This window comes from Lineus longissimus, chromosome 18, assembly GCF_910592395.1.
Source record: "Lineus longissimus chromosome 18, tnLinLong1.2, whole genome shotgun sequence".
NCBI lineage: Eukaryota > Metazoa > Nemertea > Pilidiophora > Heteronemertea > Lineidae > Lineus > Lineus longissimus.
This window is the reverse complement of record NC_088325.1, coordinates 12,125,766-12,135,723: the sequence shown is the minus strand read 5'-3', so window position 1 is coordinate 12,135,723 and position 9,958 is coordinate 12,125,766.

The window sequence follows — 9,958 nt, the reverse complement described above, 5'->3', positions numbered from 1 at the left end:
GAATATATTGGTACACTGGATGTACATCTGCCTAACTTGTTTCTCTCAAAACATGGAAAAATGAGATAGGCAATTTGTTTATGAAACAGTATCACATACAAAGATCTTGTTTGCAGGTGGGTGGGTGAGGGAGGGGGGGGGTGTCTTTTGCAGGTTCCGATAACAAAAATTAGTAACCGTTGCAATCGGAGATGAATGTCAAACTCAGCGATGATTTTTTAACCAGCAGATAAGCAATGTTTCTGATAAATGTAACCAGAGTTTTGGGCTTTGAGACATATTCTCTCAGCCTCAAGTGGTAGTATTGAAACACACCTAGTTCCCTGTCACATGAGTAGATGTTTCTTTGTAAGTACCTATTATTAGAAATAGATGCTCGCTATCTGTTTCTGATATCATGCAAGCCAAAGTGCATTAAAACTATCAATTAACGAAATCATATGGCTATCTGATCTGTTTACTTGAAAAGATGTCGCTTTTACATCTTAAATGTACTTTGCTTTCATTTCCCGGGCCAGTAATCTAGACACAAAACAAGTCTGCATTGCCTAAGGATGTTTGAGAAAATGAGGTGTTTGAGAAAATGATGATCGCAGCAAAATAAAGTTTGGTGTCACATTTAACTTCAAAGATGGCAAAGAGTGGTCGTTATCTGCCAGAAATAGTTGACCGCATTGATCATTTTGATCATTTCAATGAATTGATTTCCTTAAACTTCTAATAATTAACCATAGACTCAATATTGATCATAACTTTATAGTCTCTTTCTTCGACTTGTTAAGACTTTATAATTTCTTTACATTGGCACCAATTCAATTCAATTTCATTCCATTTGCACCAAATGACAAGGACATCAAAAAAGTCATCTTGGTTTTTGACATTTAATCAAAAGTTCTCTTAGGTTACAATGTATCGAAAATTATTAAGTTGCAATCGATCGATTGCTGAGCATAAGATATTCTGGAAAGCCGTTGACGGATTCTAAATAATTTCTGATTGATCATTCGTTAAATCATGTGTTTCATTATCAATTCTTCATTTTCTCAACGTTCAATGTCAATCAAAAATCTAAGTCAGTAAAAAAGCAGCAAGTTTTGATTATTAATGATTAGTTCATATAATGTCTCAGGGCAATCCCACTTTAGATTAAGTCAGCAGATTGTGTACCGCAGCAGCGAACAAAATGAATGCACCGAAGTTCAAAACAACAAATTGACCACCGAGGTTAAAGTAGATCAATCAGAATCCTCTGATTGAACTGAGGACAAAATCAATCACAACATCAGTAAATTGATCTCTTTTCAATTATCGATGCAATTAGATATTGATTTTTACAGACATTTCTCCTATTTGACTCCAATTCCTGATCAGAGATTCAGAAAAAAAATTGGAAAACTCCATTCATCGAAATAATGTCAAGGGATGGGCACAAAGAAGGATAAGAGATAATTATGGATACAACGCATGTTTGGAGAAAAATGTGTTCTCATGAATGGGTGTATTGACTATATGTTTCAAAACGAACAATGCAATTATCCTGAAATATCTTTTATAATGTCAGGAAACAGACCTTTTTTGCTATTGATGGCAATTGTCTTTACAGTTCAGATCTTACAATCCACCTGTAGTTTATGCCAGCGGCTCTTCATAATTTGACTTTTCTTTGCATAGAAATAGTGCCTGGTGTTCCAAAATGGTTTGAGACACCAAAACAAATTATAGGGTTAAAGATTTAAGTAAAGCCAACATCACCAAAAAGGCGCAGCACTTGCTATAGTTGTTGAGATGGGAAGATGATTTCCAAACCAACAGTCTTTCAATAATTAGGAATTCTGTTTTTGCAAGATATAATATGCAACCATCAAAGATTTTTTTTAAAGCACCAGATTTTTTAAATCCCTTTCAACATCAACATGATCAGTGTATATAGACAGTGTAAATAAATATTTTGAAGACGAAGTAGAGTATTGTTGCTGTGTTATTGTGGAAGATCATGATGATCAAGGAAGTGTTTTTTTCTCTCGAAATGACTGAAATGTTTCTTTCCTTTTCATTTGCTCCATGACCCAGGAAAGTTCACTTCAGAAAGAAGAAATCATTGCTCTAACAAGAGCTCAAATCTTTGAACCACACCCGAGTACAGCTCATAAATGAGGAATCATCGCCCTTATAGCAAAAGAGCTGGCCAATCAAAACGCAAATTACTACACAGAAGTGATTCAAATGCTACAAAAGCCGAAAGTCTGGCCTGAAATCTCATCTCGGAATGACTCATCTCCCCGACTGGCCATTTCTACGCTATTTCACCAGTCCCATTAGCCTCAGTAGCTCCCAACGACCATTGTCTCGCTCGGGTGTCCAATAACCTTGCCTCCCGCTAATACCCTGCTATTATCATTGGTACGCCATTGTTATTAGCGCAATTCACCGTGGCGATTAGCGTCAGGTATGGCTGCCGTACTTTGATGCGCTACGCTCTTTTTAACGTGGTATAATCTCATTCACACCTGGATGGGAACTGACTCATTCAGGTGACAATTTGTGAGAATTTGTCCCAATTACCACAAATGGCAACGAAGAACACTGCTTAAAATAGATCGAAAATAGTTTTTACTTTTCAGTTTTGAGGTGCGAAAGACTCGCAAATAATGATGTCTGAAACCAAAAAAAATTCTTATTGAGGGCCACCACTTGTATTAAAAGTACATGAATAGGAAAAAAATTAAATGAGGACTGATTTTCTTTCAACTTCTTGTGAACTTTATGATATTCCTATTAAGCGTTTTGTATTTGGGATGCCTTAGCTTGTAGAAGAGTTCATGACACCACCATCAAACAGTTCATCCTACACAGAGCACTCCAGTAGGCCTTACTTTTAAAAGCTCAATTCGTTAGCCTTGCTACATCCTGCAGACATATGCTAAGCTGTATATGTTTGCATAGAAGAAGAACAGCCTTTTTAAAATTGACCATATAACATCACACAAATATTATTTCAAATTTCTACCACTTGACTTTGTGTTACGATTCATGTCATGATTGAATTGTGTCATGTAATGCATACTCAAAAAACCAGGCATACATGTACCTGGATTATTGAGTACTTATGCAATGCTTGACAGAATTTAAACTTTTTGAGAACGAGAGTATAAGAGTATATACCAGACCTGATAAGTGGACAAAATACCCAGACTGCCCCAGGAAAAAAACATACCCCTGGATTCGACGCTAGGCCGCCAATAGACCATTGTCTAATTGAAATTAGCGAGGAAAGGTGCGATTACCACCCTAATGAAACCTTGATAGGGACTCTTAAATCACCCATCTCATCAAGACCAAAGCATTCTCTGAATCCACGCAATAAAAGTGTCAATCCCGATTTTTTTACTCGTAGGTTAACTGCCATTTGTTCAGAAGAGTATTAGCAACACCACTTCTGCCCGGTGTTAACGATAAGCGATAACAGATTGGTGTCCTCGTAAATGACCATCACCAATTTGGGTGCGTGATTGAGCGAGAATTTGTCACGCAAAGAAAGTCGTGAGCAAGCGTTGACCTGTCATGAGTAATATACATCATTCCCTTTTTTTCTCTTCCTAAGATATGCCCAAGAGAGCATTACCTTATGCAGAGTGTTTTCCCCTCATGATCAGGCTTACAGTTTCTAGTAGAAATAAGAAATCACTTTTTGGTGGAAAAACCAGAAAGCTTGATAATCTGCTAAAAGATTTTAAAGAAAATGTCTGATGAATTTGCCTATTTCAGAAGCACAATGATTATTAATCACTTTGACAATTCTTGATTTGCATCAAGTGTTAATTTTTTTAATCTTTCCACTGACATGATTGATTTCCCCTCCAATTTTCTCCTCCACCCGTTGGTGCAGAAAATTACTAAAACCAAGTGATTGCAACAAAAGGAAAAAACAGGAAGCCAATCAGTTCGGATCTCGATCCTTGACCACCTCTTGAGAAATTGGGGCCCGATATGAAATCAGATCATGAGTCTGATGGGTTGTAATGATGTATGGGCATGTGACATTTATATCTAGAATGAGTTCATTTGAAATGTTTGAGCAATTTTTTTGGTCACTTTCTGTCATTCGTTTCAATTCACCAACAGAACTACATCCCCCAACAAAGAGTATGATTTGATCAGAATCTCCTTCTTTCTCTGTATTCAGCTTTTTACAATTGGGCAAATGTAGCCTACTAGAGCTAAAATATAACATGGTAAATGTAGCCTACCAGAGCTCAAAATGTCAAAGCTACTATAATTGCTTGTACAGCAGAGTTTACGTCTCATCACTTGGCCTTATGATCTCTCGTGACTGTAATCAATAGCGTGTGATATTGCTGGCAAATTGCTCCGATCTTCTGGAAATCTATTGTACTTTTTTTCCTCCAAGTTGGCACAGTCGATAGTTGCATGCACAGAGGAAGAATCTTGCAAAGAAATGTTGATTAAATTGGTTGATGGCCCCATGATTGGGCACTGCATTGTCAAATATACCGCATGGCCACTTATTTCATGGTTTCTTAAAATTCAAACTTTGGCCGGCCTACATATTTCCATCCCTTCAAGAATTTTGTGACAGATGGAAATGCTGCCATTTTTTATTCAAACTTTAACATTAACATTTAACAGATGTCTCAACATTTTTAAAACCATTAAAAAATGTATTCAACTTTAAGAATAACTTACAACAGATGTCTCTACATTTTTAAAACCATTGAACAATGTTTATTCAAACTTTAAGAATAACTTATAACAGATGTCTCAACATTTTAAAAACCATTAATTTTTTTTTAATTCAAACTTTAACAATAACTTATAACAGATGTTTCAACATTTTTAAAACCATTAATTTTCTTTCTATTCAAACTTTAACAATAACTTATAACAGATGTCTCAACATTTTTAAAACCATAAAACATTTTTTTATTCAAACTTTAACAATAACTTATAACAGATGTCTCAACATTTTAAAACCATTAAAAAATTGTTATTCAAACTTGAACAATAACTTATAACAGATGTCTCAACATTTTTAAAAGAATTTTAAAAAAAATTTCAGACTTTAACAATAACTCATAACAGATGTGTCAACCTTTTTAAAACCATTAAATTTTTTTGATTCAAACTTTAACAGATGTCTCAAAAATTTTTAAACCATTAATTTTCTTTCTCTTCAAACTTTAACAATAACTTATAACAGATGTCTCAACATTTTTAAAACCATAAAAAAATTGTTATTCAAACTTTAACAATAACTTATAACAGATGTCTCAAAATTTTTAAAACCATTAAAAATTGTTTATTCAAACTTTAACAATAACTTATAACAGATGTCTCAAAATTTTTAAAACCATTAAACAATTTGTATTCAAACTTTAACAATAACTTATAACAGATGTCTCAAAATTTTTAAAACCATTAAACAATTTGTATTCAAACTTTAACAATAACTTATAACAGATGTCTCAACATTTTTAAAACCATTAATTTTCTTTGTATTCAAACTTTAACAATAACTAAACCATGAAAATAAGTAAACAAAGCTTGAATAACACAGAAAAGTGAACTAGGTAATTAATTTTCACATTTTGGCCAAAATATGACTTAGGCAATCATGCTATGAGGCTAACGATTTGTAAATCCTCTCGTGTGTAGCCAGGGCTTTTTCAACAAAACATTTGATAATCAGCAGAAGAGAGGTTTTCCCAAGCCTTTTTCACACACCCACCCCTTCACGCCCTACAGCAGCTCATATCACCCAGCAATGCACGTAACGTCAGTTTTATGCAAGAGCTACCAACGCAGACAATTTATGTTGTTCATTGCTTGCAACTGAAAAGCCATCACTCAATGGTCAAGAGATCACAGGAATCCCAATGAAAATATTTTTTTAATCAGAAAGAATTTGCTGCAAGTCATCCGCAATCATGCTTATTACTTCCAATGAAAGAGTAATGTAATGGTCAAGCAAACTGAATTACCCCATCTTTTAAAAGAATCGGGTTGTATTTTTTGATAATACAATTTGTGGCAAGTTTGCACGACCAAGGCAATTGCACAGAAAAATAGGCATGGCGAAGGACAGGAGAGCAAAGGAATTCTTATGAGATTTTCCAACTTCTGAAAAATGCTATGTGACATTTTTGACCACTTGCACACCATAACACCAAAGGTGTAACCGTTTCTCTGACAGACTGAGTCACTAACGCACAAGGTGACAATTTACCGATTTACCACTTCAGCCTGAGAGTAAAATCGCCCGTAATTGATGTCAGCGTAGGGAGAGGGATAACAGAAATCCAATGCCATTTTTTGCTTTCTCATGTCTGCGTGTGGTCATTATTTTCCTATTAATTTGTCTTAATGTTGGCCGATTTGCTCGAGGTTGTTTCAATCTTGGTAAGGTGTATTCTGCGGGATTAGGGTTCGTGGCACTTGGATAATGTAAAGTGATGACTTCACGGTGTTCAATTTTGCAATCATCATTGATTTTTTAAAACCTCACTGTAACCCTCTCAGCCAGCCAGTATTCTGACTGCGACAGATGGTGACAAATGGTTATTTATAAAACATGTGAATGAAATCCATACCGTTTCTATTTCCTCACATAAACAGAAATAGATAGATATGAAAAATAAAACCGATGCAACTATACCGAAACCACATCAATCTGATGATCTGATGATCGCTATGTACCTGATATTTGAACATAACACCTGTCTGATATATCATACTTTAAATATCGTGATAGAAATCAAGATTTTTTGTAACATAATTTTTTCTTCCAATTTTATAGAAACATTATACATGTCATAGAATCAAATGTTTTCTTCTTCAGTTGTCCCTTTTCACTTGGAGGTGTTCTTCTCTGGGGAGTATTCCTCCTCCAACATGTCCAAGGCTGAAGGAGTGTTTTCACCATTGGTGGGTGTTCTTCTCTGGGGAGTATTTCTCCTTCAACATGTCCAAGGCTGAAGGAGCGTTTTCACTATTGGTGGGGTCTTTTTCTTGCCCTTTCAATAACACCAGGGACAAGGTTTGAAGCCTCATTCAAAGGGTGAAGTGATTTAGGGTTTAGTGTCTTGCTCAAGTACACAAAGATAAAACACTGGTTATCCCTCTGTGAGTCTAACCCATGACATCCTGATTATGAGTCAGGATCTCTACCACTGATCTCATTAAAACCTTCCACACCCATGATATATACGAAACAATAGAAAAACCTGGGGCAATTTTGAAAATTGTCTCCTAGAATTAGTAACAATCTAAACATTGTCGAAAGATGAAATGGTGTCATTATCCAAAACAAGTGTATGGGTAATTTTTGAAAACAAAACATGGGAAGCCCTTAGTTTTCTTTGAAACAAAGTTGGGAAATGACTGAGCTGTCGTATTTTAGCCAAGCCTTTTATTTACACTATACACATAGACTTTAGAAAGGGCAATACTATTAATTTTGCTCTCGCTATAATGTTTTTCAATCAACATAAAAATATGGTGCGGGGAGTCAAGTATCAATTCGGAGAAGCACCAGCTATTCTGGAAGCACAAAAATAATCCAAGAACAGGACGACAGGCGAGGACGACGAGGACGAGGACGATGGACAATGGACGACAGACGATGGGCGAGGACAATGGACGAGGGCGATGGACGACGGACGACGGACACTGCGGTGTTGTATAGACTCCCCTATGGTGAGCCAAAAAGAAAAAAAAAATGTGTACTTTGAAATTTTTTCATCACTCAGTCAGTTGAAAATTTTTCAAAAATTTCAAAATCAAAAAAAATTTGGGAAGTCAGTTTTTGGTGATTTAGGTTCATTTTGAGCACAAAAAAAGTGAAAATTGTTTTGTACTTACAAATTTTTTCATCACTCAGTCATTTGAAAATTTTTCAAAAATTTCAAAATCAAAAAAGTTTTGAGTCCATAGCCCTAGCGGTTAAGAAACGTGCCACAGTTTTAGAAATAGGATACGATGACGACGGACGACAGACGACGGATGAGGACGAGGACGACGGACGAGGACAACAGACGACGGACGACGGACAAGGGACACTACTCTTTTGTAAAGACTTCCCTACGAAGAGCCAAAAATTTGCTTAAATCAAATCATCAGTTTTTTCTCTGATATCAGGTATGCAAAGAAGGCATAGCTGAAAAGTGCAAGCTTACAGCTTGTTACAAGTAGACAGTAAGCCACTTACCTTCGTCCAAGCAGCCAGAAAAGACAGACGTGAATCAGGAAAAGACATCAATTGCGTCACTTGTTCGATTGAAAACAACTTACCTACCTGCCAGTGACCTGAAAAAACCGACTCGAATCTGCAAAAGAAAAAATTACAAAACGGGTTAGAAATGTTCTTCAAGGAGCACCTGAACTTTGTCTGAATTTTTGTCGGGGGGGGGGGGGGGGGGCATAAGATTCACTGTCAGAACATTGCCTTTTTCAAATATTGAGGAAACAAAGCATTTGAAATCAAAACCTGACCTGTCACCTCACTTTTATCACCCATACAATCAAGAGATCCACTGTAGATATTTCTTGAGTGGTATAAAAATGTACTAAGGAATTTTATCATATTAGACCAGGTTACTGTGTGTCAGGGAAGAAAATCCGTGCAAATTTTATATCAACACAATTCCTGCAAAAAAAAGCCACAAAGCGTTTGAAATCCTCAATCACCAAGGGACCTGACACTGGATCTTTTCCGAAAGGTGTAAAAAAGTCGAAGCACTAAGAAAATTAGTGATTAATTTAGCCTATTAGGTTGCTGATTACACGTTTAAAGTGTCGGGGAAAGAATTCTGCATGGATGACACCACTGATCGCATTCTGCATAATCGTGGTATCCCTTTGGAAGTTGGAGTTGATGAGCGTGAAATTGGTACGGTGTGATTTTGTCACGTGGATGGAAGCATTTTGACTAAGTCAGTAATAGACTGAAATTAGAACCTGGGACAATCACTTAACTCGCCACAGCCACTCTGAATGTCTGGGACACCTACGACATCCATCTCTGATAAATGCTGCAAACTGGGATTACTTTGTTAAAAATCTCTTTTTTTAATCAGAATTATGCTATGCTTAATTACAACTTGGTTGCAAATGCACCTAGTCAAGATAAACGAGTTGATGTCAAGTGTAACCCTGGCATAAAATCCCGGCAGTGGATTCCTACGTTGGCCTGGCTGGAAGAAGAATCATCGGGAAAACAATATTCTGACCCCTACAGTCCTTCAACATGCTAAACAAGTTTGCCTACAAGGATCCTGAAATCGATTTAAGCCTATTAGTTTAACACTTACCAACGAGTGAACTGAATAAACTCGAGAGCAAACACCGAGTAAAACGAGACCAATCCAACCAATGTGACAGTGACCGTGAAAAAAAAGTATACGAAAAAACTCCGAGCCAGTAGACCAGGGCAACGGTGAAGGTTGTCCAGCTCGGACTCTAACTGGTTCCTGAAAATAATTGAGTAATGACCAGCAATAATCATGAAATGATTGGACTTGAATAGCTTGATGGTGTTTTCCTGTCCTCCAGGCCAATCACTTCTTTCTCTTGGTTGTGAAACGTTTTTGGCCCAACATCGCAAAATGAGTCATTTGGAGATTTGAGGCAAAGACATGGAAACCAACCAAAACATGCAAGAGAGGTTCATTTTCTTGATCAAGGTGTTATATATCGAACATGTTGAAAAGGGTAGGCCACGCCAGAAGTTATTGTATACAATATTTGTCTGATAGATTTTTGCTCACATGGTTCCCTATCACCATGGGCACAAAAACCCCATCACCATGGACACAGAAACCCATGACTCTTCTTTTGGCCTGAATAAAAATATTAACACACATTTTTGAAATCGGTTGTCTCCACACATCAATTTGGTGACACAGAATCAATCAAATCATCCCAATAATAAAGCACAACAATG